This window comes from Zingiber officinale, chromosome 3B (assembly GCF_018446385.1).
Source record: "Zingiber officinale cultivar Zhangliang chromosome 3B, Zo_v1.1, whole genome shotgun sequence".
Classification (NCBI taxonomy): Eukaryota; Viridiplantae; Streptophyta; class Magnoliopsida; order Zingiberales; family Zingiberaceae; genus Zingiber; species Zingiber officinale.
The window spans coordinates 64,247,211-64,260,680 of record NC_055991.1 but is presented as its reverse complement, the minus strand read 5'-3'; positions in this window follow the sequence as shown (position 1 = coordinate 64,260,680).

The following is a 13,470-nucleotide window of genomic DNA, read 5'->3' as shown; positions in this document are numbered from 1 at the left end:
GAATGAAGTACAGAACCAGCTTGGCAAGAGTATTAAGATACTTCGATCCGATCGAGGTGGTGAATACTTAAGCCATGAGTTTCGTGACTACTTAGCTGAGTATGGGATTTTATCTCAACTCACTCCTCCTGGAACACCACAGTGGAATGGTGTATCCGAAAGGAGGAATCGTACCTTATTAGATATGGTACGGTCTATGATGAGTCACACAGATCTTCCGACATACCTCTGGGGTTATGCTCTAGACACGGCAGCTTTCATACTCAACCGAGTTCCATCAAAGGCCGTGATAAAGACACCATATAGGATATGGACTGGGAGAGATGCCCAGGTGTCTTTCATGAGGATTTGGGGTTGTGAGGCTTACGTACGATGTCAAGTCTCAGATAAATTAGGACCCAAATCCGACAAGTGCTATTTCATCGGATATCCCAAGGAAACTAAGGGATATTACTTCTACATTCCCAGTCAACACAAGGTAGTTGTGGCAAAGACTGGGGTCTTTCTAGAAAGGGACTTTGTTTCTAGAAAGACTAGTGGGAGCGCGTTCGATCTTGAAGAAGTTCAAGATGTGAAAAATAGCACTGATGCCTCGATGGAAGTTGAACTGGAACCACAAAGTGTTGTGGATGATGTTGTTCCACAAAGAGTTGAGGAACAACAACCAGTTCAAGTAAAAAGTCTGATAGGGTACGTCGTCAGCCTGAGAGATACTCATTTCTCTTGTCTGACCATGATGACGTTGTGCTCATAGAGGATGAGCCTACCACCTATCAGGAAGCTGTGATGAGACTAGATTCTGAGAAATGGCTAGAAGCCATGAGATCCGAAATGGATTCCATGTACACCAACCAAGTATGGACTTTGGTTGATCCACCTGAAGGGGTAAAACTCATTGGGTGTAAGTGGGTCTTTAAGAGAAAGACTGACATGGATGGACTTATCTATAAGGGTCGCTTGGTAGCTAAAGGTTTCAAGCAAATTCATGGTATTGACTATGATGAAACTTTTTCTCCAGTAGTGATGTTTAAGTCTATTCGGATCATGCTTGCTATTGCAGCCTACCATGACTATGAGATATGGCAGATGGATGTCAAAACCGCGTTTCTGAATGGAAACCTACCCGAGGATGTGTACATGACACAACCTGAGGGTTTTGTAGATCCACAGCATACTAGCAGAGTATGCAAGCTACATAGGTCCATTTATGGACTAAAGCAAGTTTCTCGGAGCTGGAATCTTCGATTCGATGATGCAATCAAACAGTTTGGTTTCATCAAGAACGAAGATGAACCTTGTGTCTACAAGAAGGTTGTAGGAGACATAGTTGTCTTCCTCATATTGTATGTGGATGACATACTACTCATTGGGAAGGACATCCCTATGCTTCAGTCTGTCAAGACTTGGCTAGGGAGTTGCTTCTCAATGAAGGACTTAGGTGAGGCATCCCACATTCTAGGGATACAGATCTATAGAGATAGATCTAAGAGATTGCTTGGCCTAAGTCAGAGTACATACATTAACAAGGTACTCCTTCGGTTTGCCATGCAGAATTCCAAGAAGGGATTTCTGCCAATGTCACATGGCGTGAGTCTTTCGAAGACTCAAGGTCCTTCTTCTAGAGAGGAGAGAGACCGCATGGATCAGATCCCTTATGCCTCAGCCATAGGATCGATCATGTACGCTATGCTATGTACTCGACCTGATGTCTCGTATGCTTTGAGCATGACGAGTAGATATCAGTCAGATCCAGGTGAAAGTCACTGGATAGCGGTCAAGAATATTCTTAAGTACTTAAGAAGGACTAAAGAATATTTCTTGATATATGGAGGCAATGATGAGCTAGCTGTAAAGGGTTACAGTGATGCTAGCTTCGATCGGGATGACTATAGATCACAGTCAGGGTTTGTATTTTGCATAAATGGTGGTCCACGGAAGAGTTCAAGGGATCGAGTGATTCTAGTACATTGCTGCATCAGAGGCAGCAAAGGAGGCAGTTTGGATCCGCAAGTTCATCACTTAACTTGGGGTGGTTCCTGGCATTACTGACCCCATTGAGTTCTATTGTGACAACAATGGAGCTATAGCACAGGCAAAGGAACCTCGCTCACACCAGCGGACCAAGCACATACTACGGCGCTTCCATCTCATTCGAGAGATTATCGATAGAGGAGATGTGAAGTTTTGCAGAGTACCTACAGAGGCTAACATCGCAGATCCCTTGACCAAGGCTTTGGCACAGAGGAAGCATGATGGTCACACTAGGTCTTTAGGCCTTAGAGCCTATACTGATTGGCACTAGTGCTAGTGGGAGATTGTTAGTTAGAGCCCTAGAGCCAATCATTTGATGATTGTATGGACTCATGTATATCATATTCTTGTATATTAATAAAGGTATTTGTTTGGTTATTATACTTATTTATATTAGTGCTAAATAGACTAAGTATAATAGCGTCCTTGAGTAGAAGGTTCATACCTATATCAATCGATTAGTGGAATCGATAGTGAGATGATATAGGGAACACTACTCTAAATCATTCCTAGTCGAGTATTAGCATTCAGAGACAATGTTAATACAATAAGACTAGCATGTAGGTCAGCTCGATGACTTGATCTCACAAGTCATGGATATAGAGATATCAAGCTGACACATGGGTATGCATTAGAGAATGTATACTAAATGACCCGCCATGAGAAAGTATCATGGATCGTTATATGAGTGTCATATACTTTCTCATGTGGCTATTAGTATGACTATTAGTCCTTAGACCTGAAGTCACCATGGATCCCTACATAAGGAGTTATGTACTTTAGTTTCGTCAAACGTCACCCATAACTGGGTGGACTATAAAGGCGATTACTGGGTATGTAACGAATTATGCAGAGGGATGTGAGTGATGTAGATGGGATCTATCCCTCCCATATGACGGGAGCGACATCGCTATTCTTGATAGAGTGAGACCACTAAGTGCATGGCCATGCCCAAATGAGTCAACATTAGATGTTGAGCTCATTTGATCGAGTGAGTCTACTTGGAGTTCAAGATTTAGATTGATTAGAGGATGACACGGTCTATGCCTCATATTGATCAATCTAGATGTCTAGGATAGAAGGACAATGTCACATATTGTGAGGAGTCACAATTAGTAGTCACAAGGTGATGTTGGATCTCGACATTTCTTGTAACTTGGGTAGCAATGATGTATTGCTAGATGCCGCTCATTGCTTATGTTTCTAAAGGAGTTTAGAAACATTGCCAACGTTACAAGAACCTATTGGGTCACACACAAAGAACAAGTGGATGGAGATTATGTTCATATGATGAACCAATTGGATTAGGTTCATATGATGCACCAAAGATTGGATTCAAATTAGACTTATTGAGTTAGACTCAATTAGATTCAATTGTTGAATGAGTCTAATTTAAATTTGATTCATTGAGTCAATTTATATTAATGAATTGAGATTCATTAAATTGAAATTGACTTGAATCAAAGGTTGGATTTGACTCAACAAGGAAGAAATTGGTCAATTTTGACTTGACCAAATGGAATTTGAAACATCAAGTTTGACTTGATGTATTGCCACATCATAAGGATGACTCATCCTTGCCACATCACCTCCACCTTATGAGGTATGCCACCTCATGGGGGTTACACTCTTCCCTTGGGTTTTAATGTGGCCAGCCACATTAATGAAGGGAGTTAGATTGTGTGGCCGGCCACACTAATGTTGTGAGGTGTTTTTGATTTTGTGTATTGATGTGTGCATTCATTCTATCTTCTTCCTTCTTGCTTCTCCCCTCTCTTGGATGATGGTTGTCGTGACTTTTCATGGAGGAGAAGATGCTTGAGTGAATCCAAGAGCAAAGGAAGAGTGAAGGTCACAAAGGAAGGATACTACTAGTGAGTGTATAAGATTTCTTTTATACCTTCTTCTTTTCTTCCTTTCCAATCCCATTCGAGAGCTCTAGAAAGTGCTAGCACACTTGGGGCTCTCTTCTCCATCCTTTGAGTGTGGGAGACACTCCTTGTTCATGTGGATATCGCTAGAGAAGTATCTACCTTGATACTTTGGAGATCCGACAAGTACCTTGGATGAGCGGGATTTTGCAAGGGCATGCATCGAAGGTAAAATGATTTTTCCTTTGTAGATCTACAGTAGATCGTAGTATAAAACTCGTATTTGTGTTTTCGAAATTTTTCCTTGCACGGATCTACGGCTTTGGGTGATTCGGGGTTTCCGCGACGCGAAAAGCGGTTTTCGCGACCCGAAGAACCCAACAATAAGATCATTACCCGCAGTTATATTAAAACTTGAGTTAGCTTTGTCTAATACGCCCAAGAATTAATATAAATGTGATTTATGTCCTATCTTTCCAACCGTTGGAAGAATGCCTATAGTTGTACTCGATCCAACCGAGTTAACTAGGAATACTCAATCTAATTGAGATTGTACTCGCCCATGTGTTGATAAGCGGGACCAAGATTGTCCCTCCGTACCCTACCAAGATAATATGTTTTGCTCTGCTTTGGCAGATTCAACAATACATGTGATCGAGGTAGTGATAGGTATCACGGCACGGTAGGCATTTGAGTTGATGCGATTTAGATCTAATCTAATCGACGATGTGTATCATATACTCAATTTAGATCTAATCTAATCGTAGAGGAGGTGCATCATGTGCGCGACTTAGATCTAATCTAATTGTCGAGATGTATCATATACGCAATTGATCGAATCGAATCGTTAAGGTGCTAATTAACTACTTTACTAGCATGCATCAAATACACACACACAAGTAATTAATTATACTATTTGTGATTAGTCATGGCCCTACGACGATCTTATCAAGCCAATGAGAAGATCGGATGGTCAACCTAGGGTCCACAGCTTCTCAAGCTCCTCCCTTTGACCACCTTGTGTTGCTCGCACCCTCCTCGTAACTCTGTCTCGAGTGGACCATCCACGGCTCCAATTTTGTACATTACAATTTTGAAACTCGAGTTATATTCGAGTCTAAACTAATTTACAACAAGAATAAATAGAGAAAGGCACGACGCGCAGGTTGCGTATCAAAAATACAGCACACACAATCACATGACGGCACGCAGGCCGTATTATTAATTACAACACAAAATATACCAATCTAATTGGGTCTTTTGGGCCATGACTATCACAAATTATACATAATTCTAAATTATGTATTTTCTATAATTTTCTACAATTTTAATACCAATTTTTTCAAGTAAAAATTCCCGGCGGTCCCATTTAGCGGTTTTTGGGCGCAATCGCGGAATGAATCACCTTGTGGGGCCAAGGGCAGCGCCCCTACCCGTGATCTAACCATCGCGAGGGTTCCTTAACGATCCTACAGTGCCTTAGCCTGTTGTCCCAAAAAGTTTTGGCGCGAAACCTTGCCGTTCCGGAAAAATCTCCTCGGTAGTCGAAGCCTACAAGTGTCGAAACACTTGTGCTTCGCTTCTACGAGAAAATTACTCATAAAAATCCATAAAAACTTAAATTTATAGAAAATCACAGAAGCTATATTTTTCATAAAAATAAAAAATAAACTCGTGCAAGTCTTCGCACGTGGCTCTGATACCACTGTTGGGTTTTTCGGGCTGCGAAAACCGCTTTTTCGCGTCGCGGAAACCCCGAAACCCCCGCCACCGGATCCGTGCGAAGATAAAACCTTCGAAAAACATATGAGTATGAGTTTCTAAACCTCGATCTACAGTAGATCTACAAAGGAGAAGGAATATACCCTTGATGCGAAGTCCTTCGCAATCCCGCTTGTCCTCGGTTCGCCGGATCTCGAAAGTGTCAAAGTAGACACTTCTCTATGTGTATCGACACAAGCAAGAGATGGAGAAAAACCTTTAAGTATGTGCTAGCAACCTTAGAGATCAGTAAGGGAGGAGAGGGAGAGCAAGAAGAAAACTCTAGAAGAAGAAGAAGATAGAGTTACCAAAGAAAAATAAAACTCCCTTGATGAATAAAAGTGGTCGGCCACTTTAGGTGGAGTTGTAACCTCTATGGGATACCAATTGTCACAACTCTTGGTAACTCCCATGAGGTGTCATCTCACTTAAGAAACCATGATGATGTGGAGCATCATCATTGGCCCACTCAATGCCAACTCACCAATGAGGTGGCATAAAGTCAAGTCAAACTTGACTCTTCATCTTCCTTTTAAGTCAAGTCAAACTTGACCACTTCTCTCCCATGGTTGATCAAATTTAACCATTGGTTCAAGTCAATTTTAATTTAATGAATCTCTATTCATTGAATTAAATTGATTCAATGAGTCTAAGTCCAAATTAGACTCACTTAACACATGAACCAAATTGAGTCCAACTCAAATATCATAATTTGGATTACTCTTAATCCAATTTGGTTCATCACATGAACCTAATCCTTTAGGTTCATCAAATGAACCTAATCTTTATCTAATTGTGCTTTGTGTGTGACCCTATAGGTTCTTATAACGTTGGCAATGCTCCTAAACCCTTTTAGAAGCATAAGTAATGAGTTGTATCTAGCAACACATCATTACTACCCAAGTTATAAGAATGTTGAGATCCAACATCACCTTGTGACTACTAATTGTGACTCCTCACAATATATGACAAGTGTCCTTCTATCCTAAACATCTAGTTTGATCAATGTGAGGCATAGACCGTGTCATCCTCTGACCAATCTAAATCTTGAACTCCAAGTAGACTCACTAAATCAAATGAGCTCAATATCTCATATTGACTCATTTGGGCATGACCATGCACTTCGTGGTCTCACTCTATCAAGAATATCGATGTCTCTCCCGTCATATTGGAGGGATAGATCCCATCTATATCACTCACATCCGTTTGCATAATTCGTTACATACCCAGTAATCGCCTTTATAGACCACCCAGTTACGGGTGACGTTTGACGAAACCGAAGTACATAACTCCTTATATAGGGAACCATGGTGACTTCAGGTCTAAGGACTAGTAGTCATACTAATAGCCACATGAGAAAGTATATGACACTCATATAACGATCCATGATACTTTCTCATGGCGGATCATTCAGTATACATTCTCCAATGCATACCCATGTGTCAACTTGATATCTCTATATCCATGACTTGTGAGATCAAGTCATCGAGTTGACCTACATGCTAGTCTTATTGCATTTACATTGTCCCTGAATGTTGATACTCGACTAGGAATGATTAAGAGTAGTGTTCCCTATATCATCTCACTATCGGTTCAACTAACCGATTGATATAGGTGAGAACCTTCTACTCAAGGACGCTATTATACTTAATTTATTTGGCACCAATATAAGTAAGTATAATAACCAAAACAAATGTCTTTATTTATATAAGAATATGATACAACTAGTCCATAATACAATTATCAAATAATTGGCTCTAGAGCTCTAACTAACACACGTGAGATATTTTGTCAGCCTTTCATTATTCTTATCTACTATTATTAGTACTTCTATGTATAATCATGCTAAATCCTAACATGCATTCTTAATAATCATAACAAAACTAAATGCATAAAGTTATGAAAACGGTAATTTCGTACTTGGAAGCTGCAGGATCAATACTTGAGGTGTGTGACAGAAGGATGGAACTTGCTCTGATACCAAACTGTAATGCCCGCCCTTACTCATACCCTTAAGCTACAGGATAAACGCTACTCTTTCCTCGTACATCTAATTTTTTCGACATTCTTACCTGTTACATGCTGCTTAGTCCTTAAATCTATTCTAACCTGTATGACTGGTAGGATATGCCTTCCAGCTACGTAGGGTCAAAGGGTGTCTGAAGCTTCTGGTGAGTCTGGGTCGTGTTGCCCAGACAGCTATTGCACTCCCAACTGACACAAGGCACGGCCGTGTGAGGGTCGCATGGCCGTGACCCTTGGTAGAGGATGAAAGGGGCACGACCGTGTGAACCTACATGGTCGTGTCACTTCGGCCGAGAGAAGGAGACACGACCGTGTGGAATCACACGGCCATGTAGCATTGGCCGAAGGGAGGAGGTGCACGACCGTGTGATTCCACACGGCTGTGTCACCTCGGCCGAGAGGAAGAAGGGCACGGCCATGTGGAATCACATGGTCGTGTCACGTTGGCCGAGAGGAGGAAGGGCACGACTGTGTGGAACCACACGGCCATGTCAACTTGGCCAAGAGGAGGAAGGGCAAGGCTGTGCGAACCCGCACGGTCGTGCCATGGGCAGTGCGGAGGATCCCCCTTTGCTACCGGAAAAGCTTGTTCTCCTCTTTTTCACTTTCACTTGCCATTCAAATTCTATCAAGCTGTCATACACTAACTGAGGATATGCTTTTTAGTCTACTTGAAGAAAAATGTAACATTGTAAACATGCTTTTGCCAGTAGTTCACACTAAAACCGTACTTTAGAAATATGCACATGACATATATTTTCAAACCAGTTTATCATGCAAACCATCAACACGAAAACCATGCTAGTAACGAAATAAAACAATCATCTTGGCATATTATTGAGTTTATCTCTACTGCACTACATAACTCAATTCTAAACTTAAGAAACTTCCACTAAGACAAACCATGAAGTTTAAAAACTTTATATTACGTAATAGTGAAAATAATAATCACTTGCTTGGGCTCGGCATTGTACCATTTTACGTGCATCCTTAATAAGATCAGAGGAAGCTAATCCCAAACCAATTAAGGTACTACTAGGCGGTCTAGGAGCCTAGGGACGATCTAGGAGCCCACCCAAGGACCTTGTGTCTAGTACATGTCTTTCTAAAGTAAAATACTTCCTTTTCAACTAATAATTTCTTGTATTTGCACTTGCTTGGCATTTAACCAAACACCTTATGTGCGCTTAATTACCCTATACTTATAGGGAAGCACTTTAGGCACTTGATTATACTTCTTAGTCCCAAAACTTAATGGGAAGCAAACCAAGATGATCTAAGCATGCTCTTAATCCCAAACTTTACGAGCATCTTACATATCATAGCATCTATCTCCCTTAACATGCAACACGTTTAAAACATATCATAACATGTATTAACGAAGCTACTCATACTGCAAGTGAGAGATACTTACATTCTTTCGCTAGATCTTACGATTATAAGGTGCAAGGAAGACCCCAAAATCCTCCCTCGTGTGCCTTAATCTCCGAGTTGCCCTCCTTTTGCATCCTACCTCCTTGGGAGAAACTCTCCCTTAGATTTCCTCCTTTGAAACTTTAAGACTTGGAACCTTAGGTTTCCTTGGCCGAAACTTGAAGGGAGGGAGAAGAGGATTCGGCTAGAGAGGAAAAAGGAGGCGGAAGATTAGGTTTTTGATCTCATCCAACCCCTTTTATACTAAGTGGAAATTGGGGCGTCTCTTCGCACATAATCCACATATAAGGAATTGTTTCATATTGCTCATGTGATGCTTTACGACCACCTAATGGCTACTTAAACAAATATTAAGCAAGAGGTCTCGGGTTCAAATCCTAGCCCGGACTATTTATGCATATATTTTTATTTCTCTTCTCTTCTTCTATTTCTTTTTGCGCTTTGTAAAAATAAAGGAAATTTACGGGTGTTACACATACTACCTAGCACGGGCACCCTTGGCGAGCTAGTGAACTTCAACCAATGATCTTCAATCTCTATTTTTGCTCATTTTCATGGCATATCAAAAGGAATATACAAGAGAAGTTCTCTAAAATAAGAAAGTATCAAAATGAAGCATAAGGAGACAATAATATGAAATATATGCATATGAAATGGGATGAGACATATGTCAAAGTATGATAAAATCCTATATGAAATACATACATCACCTGACTCCAAATCAGGACTTCAGATTGTTAGTTCCACTAAGACTTAGTCACTGTCTGGTTCACAACTAGAGCTCTATCACTGTCATGTAACCCGCTCCTTAACACTATATACAAATTTGTTAGATCACACCAAATCTAACTTTAATCTTAATTATACATCAAAACTCTGGGTTACATGTTGTGCTTGTAGCACCAACATAATGTATCATAATCCCTAACAAATCCATCTAGTCCAATTATGCAATTTCACTAATAGAAAGATAATTGAATTATATTAATGTGGCATAACTAAAAGTTCTTTGTCATCTATGTAAAAATTGACTTAACTTTTTCTTGTTTCAACTTTCAATCATAGTCAATTCGTCATCTAACCATATTTCTAATGCTTCCGACAATAGACACTTACTTTCCATATGCAAGGTTTGTTCCCTAAAATGCTATGTACTATCTACACAAAGTCTCAAAAGAGTACTTGATATCAAGAGCAATATAACAAATATTTTCTCAGTAACCTAATTCTATCTTAAAAGGGTATCTTGTTAGTTTCCACTCATGACAACTATTTTTTATCCTATATTTTTCTCTCTATTTTTTTCACAATGTGCAATGCTTTCTTTTTCAACATGATCTTTTTCTTTAATCCTTTTCTAGGATTTTAATTTTTTTCCTAATGTGTACCATGATCCAAGATTTCTGATAACAAAAAATGCAAGGCAGTGTTGGTGCTAAAAGCACCAGATAATTGAACCTAGTTTTAATATTGACAAACGATTCAAAGTTAAGTTATATTGTGATCTAATGAGATTGACTAAAGTGTGCAGAAAAGTCCTAGTTCAGGCTAGGTAAAGAAGTCCTGGTCGAGTGAACTGGGCAAAGAATTTCTAGTCGAGTAGATTGGGCAAAGAAGTCTTAGTCGAGTGGACTAGGCAAGGAAGTCCTGGTCGAATGGATTGAGCAAAAGTCTTGATAGATCGAGGATATTGGCCAAAAGTCTTGAGAGTCGAGGATACTAGGTGGGAAGCTTGGGGATCAAGGATGTTGGAGGATCTTGCGGCCGGCTAGAAGGGGGGTTGAATAGTCGTGCCCCCAATTAATCGCTTCCTACGTATTTGTTAGTTGCGCAAAGGAAATCTAATACTAAATACAAATATGAAAGCTAAAGACTAAAGACTAAGAAAGGGAATGCAAACCAATACACGTCAATGTAACATGATTCGGAAATAGCTTGCTCCTACTCCACGACTATCTATAAGGTGGACGATCCCTCAATCCGTCAGTGATTAGTACCCGAACACTCCGGCTAGCTCAAACCTCCTTGTGGGTGGAGAAACCTCACCACATGCTCACCAAGACCTCTTGGACATAAGGGAAACCTTGAGCACTAGTAGACTACTAATTAGACTTTAACCAAGTCCAATTTCGTCAGTCCTAACCAAGCTTCCAAGCCTTGGTTATATAGGTCACGGGTTGGAAAACCCCGCCTACCAGTCGACTGCCAAAACCATCAGTCAACTGCCCTCTGTGGAGATTCAACCATTACATCCCAACGACTCGATAGCAGTCGACTCGTAAAAGCACCAATCGACTGCTCTACACTGGTCGAGCGAATAGAAGCATTCTGTTCGCTCCCAATCAACTGATGAAACCATCAATCCACTACGACCCGAGTATAATCTCTCAACGCTTAGACCCTCACCTTTACGACTCACTTGATGCTTCTTTGCAACCTTGACCTCTTGCCTTCAAGCCTACTTTCTTTGTCTCTCATCCCTCGGATGCATTCAAGCCCGCGCATCCCCAATGCCATCCTTCGCGTATGCCTCGAAGTCGCTTTCCTCAGTCCTTGTCCTTGCTGCCTTGTCCACGGTCCCTCGGATGCTTCATCCTTCACAGGATCCAAAGCCATCAACCTGAGTCATATGTGTATTCTGCAAACCTGCACACTCATATACACATATCAAATACAAGGGTGAACCTAACTTAAACCTTTTGCCCATACACCAAAACACATGGTCGCATGGACCATTGGGATTGCTCCAACAATCTCTCCCTTTTTGATGTTTGACAATACGTTTAAGTTAGGAAAAACAAATAGTAAATAAATATGCTAAAAACAATGTACTTACGTTGCCAAGACTACACACTTGGACTTACACTACCGAATGGACTTACGTTGCCAAGGCTACACACTTGGACTTACATCGCCGAATGGACTTATGTTGCCAAGGCTACACACTTAGACTTATACTACCGAATGGACTTACGTTACTAAGGATACACACTTGGACTTACACCGCCGAATGGACTTACGTTGTCAAGGATACAGACTTAGACTTACACCATTGAAACAAAAACAATGCAATATGCATTGGAACCTATCCTAAAACTCCCCCAACTCCTAAGCTCCCCAATGAGCTAGGATTTTACCACAGGGCTATTTAAGAACCTATCACAAGGCTCCCCCCTACGCAAAGGCACTAAGGTTTTCCCAACTAAACCTTACTTCTCCCCCTTTGCCTAACATCCAGAAAGCTCCAACAATCTCTCAATTGTCAAAATTTATCATCCAAATTGACCCTAAACTCATGTATTTATCCCCCTAGGATCTCATACACCTATACGAGCTAACCCGGTCAGAATCCAGTGCTGAAAATAATTTCAGATTAGTATCAGTCGACTGCCAAAAGTACTAGTCGACTAACCTTATCGAAAGTAACCCACAGAACCATTCTGTGTTCGATAAGCACTGTTACCAGTCGACTGGAAACTGCACTAGTCGATTGGCACACTGATTCCAGCCTAATTCAACATTTTTGACCCAATTTCAGAAATACATAAAAAATTTCACATACATCCAAAAATCTTCAAATTTTATGGAGAGGTCTATTTTACCAATGTCTGCTTGGAAAAAATACATTCAAAAATGTATCTATCACCAATCTCAAGATTGGCACAAAACCCAAAATTAGCTAAATGGTTCAATTGAACCTTGACCTAAAGTCCTAGTTTTGGCTGCCTCTTGATGTATTTGCTCATACTAACCCACAATGCATCCCTAGCATTGGTTTATATGGCATCTATACATCAAAAACCAATTATCATGCAATATAACTCTAATATCATATTTCCTTGCATGAAATATAACCCAATGTGTGCTAATTCCCTAGATTTGAGACTCAAGTCCATCTCCAAATCATTTGGCACATCCCATGACTCCCCTAGACGCCAAAGTAAAATCCACTTGAGATCCATTGGCCATGGGTTCCAAATTGAGTCTTTGAGCTCCCCCTAGAGCTCTTAGACTTAGCCACCTCCCTAGGTGACTCATCCACAATTGCTAGGCCACATCGGTGCACCTCCGGTGACACTTGGCCTACAAACCTATCCTTTTTAACTTTGGACACCTTGTCCTTGGTTAATTTAACCTTACCTTTAAATGGCTTTCTATTGCCATTTATTGGCTTCTCCTTGCTATAGTCATATGCAACCCTAGCATAAGACTTTCCCTTAGCATTGGAGACACTAGATCGATATCTTAGACCCGATCTCTCATTGTTAGGTCTTTGACTACCCAACACGATACCTAAACCCTTAGATCTAACATTGAATCTTTCTAGGGGTTTCTCCAACTTATCAAG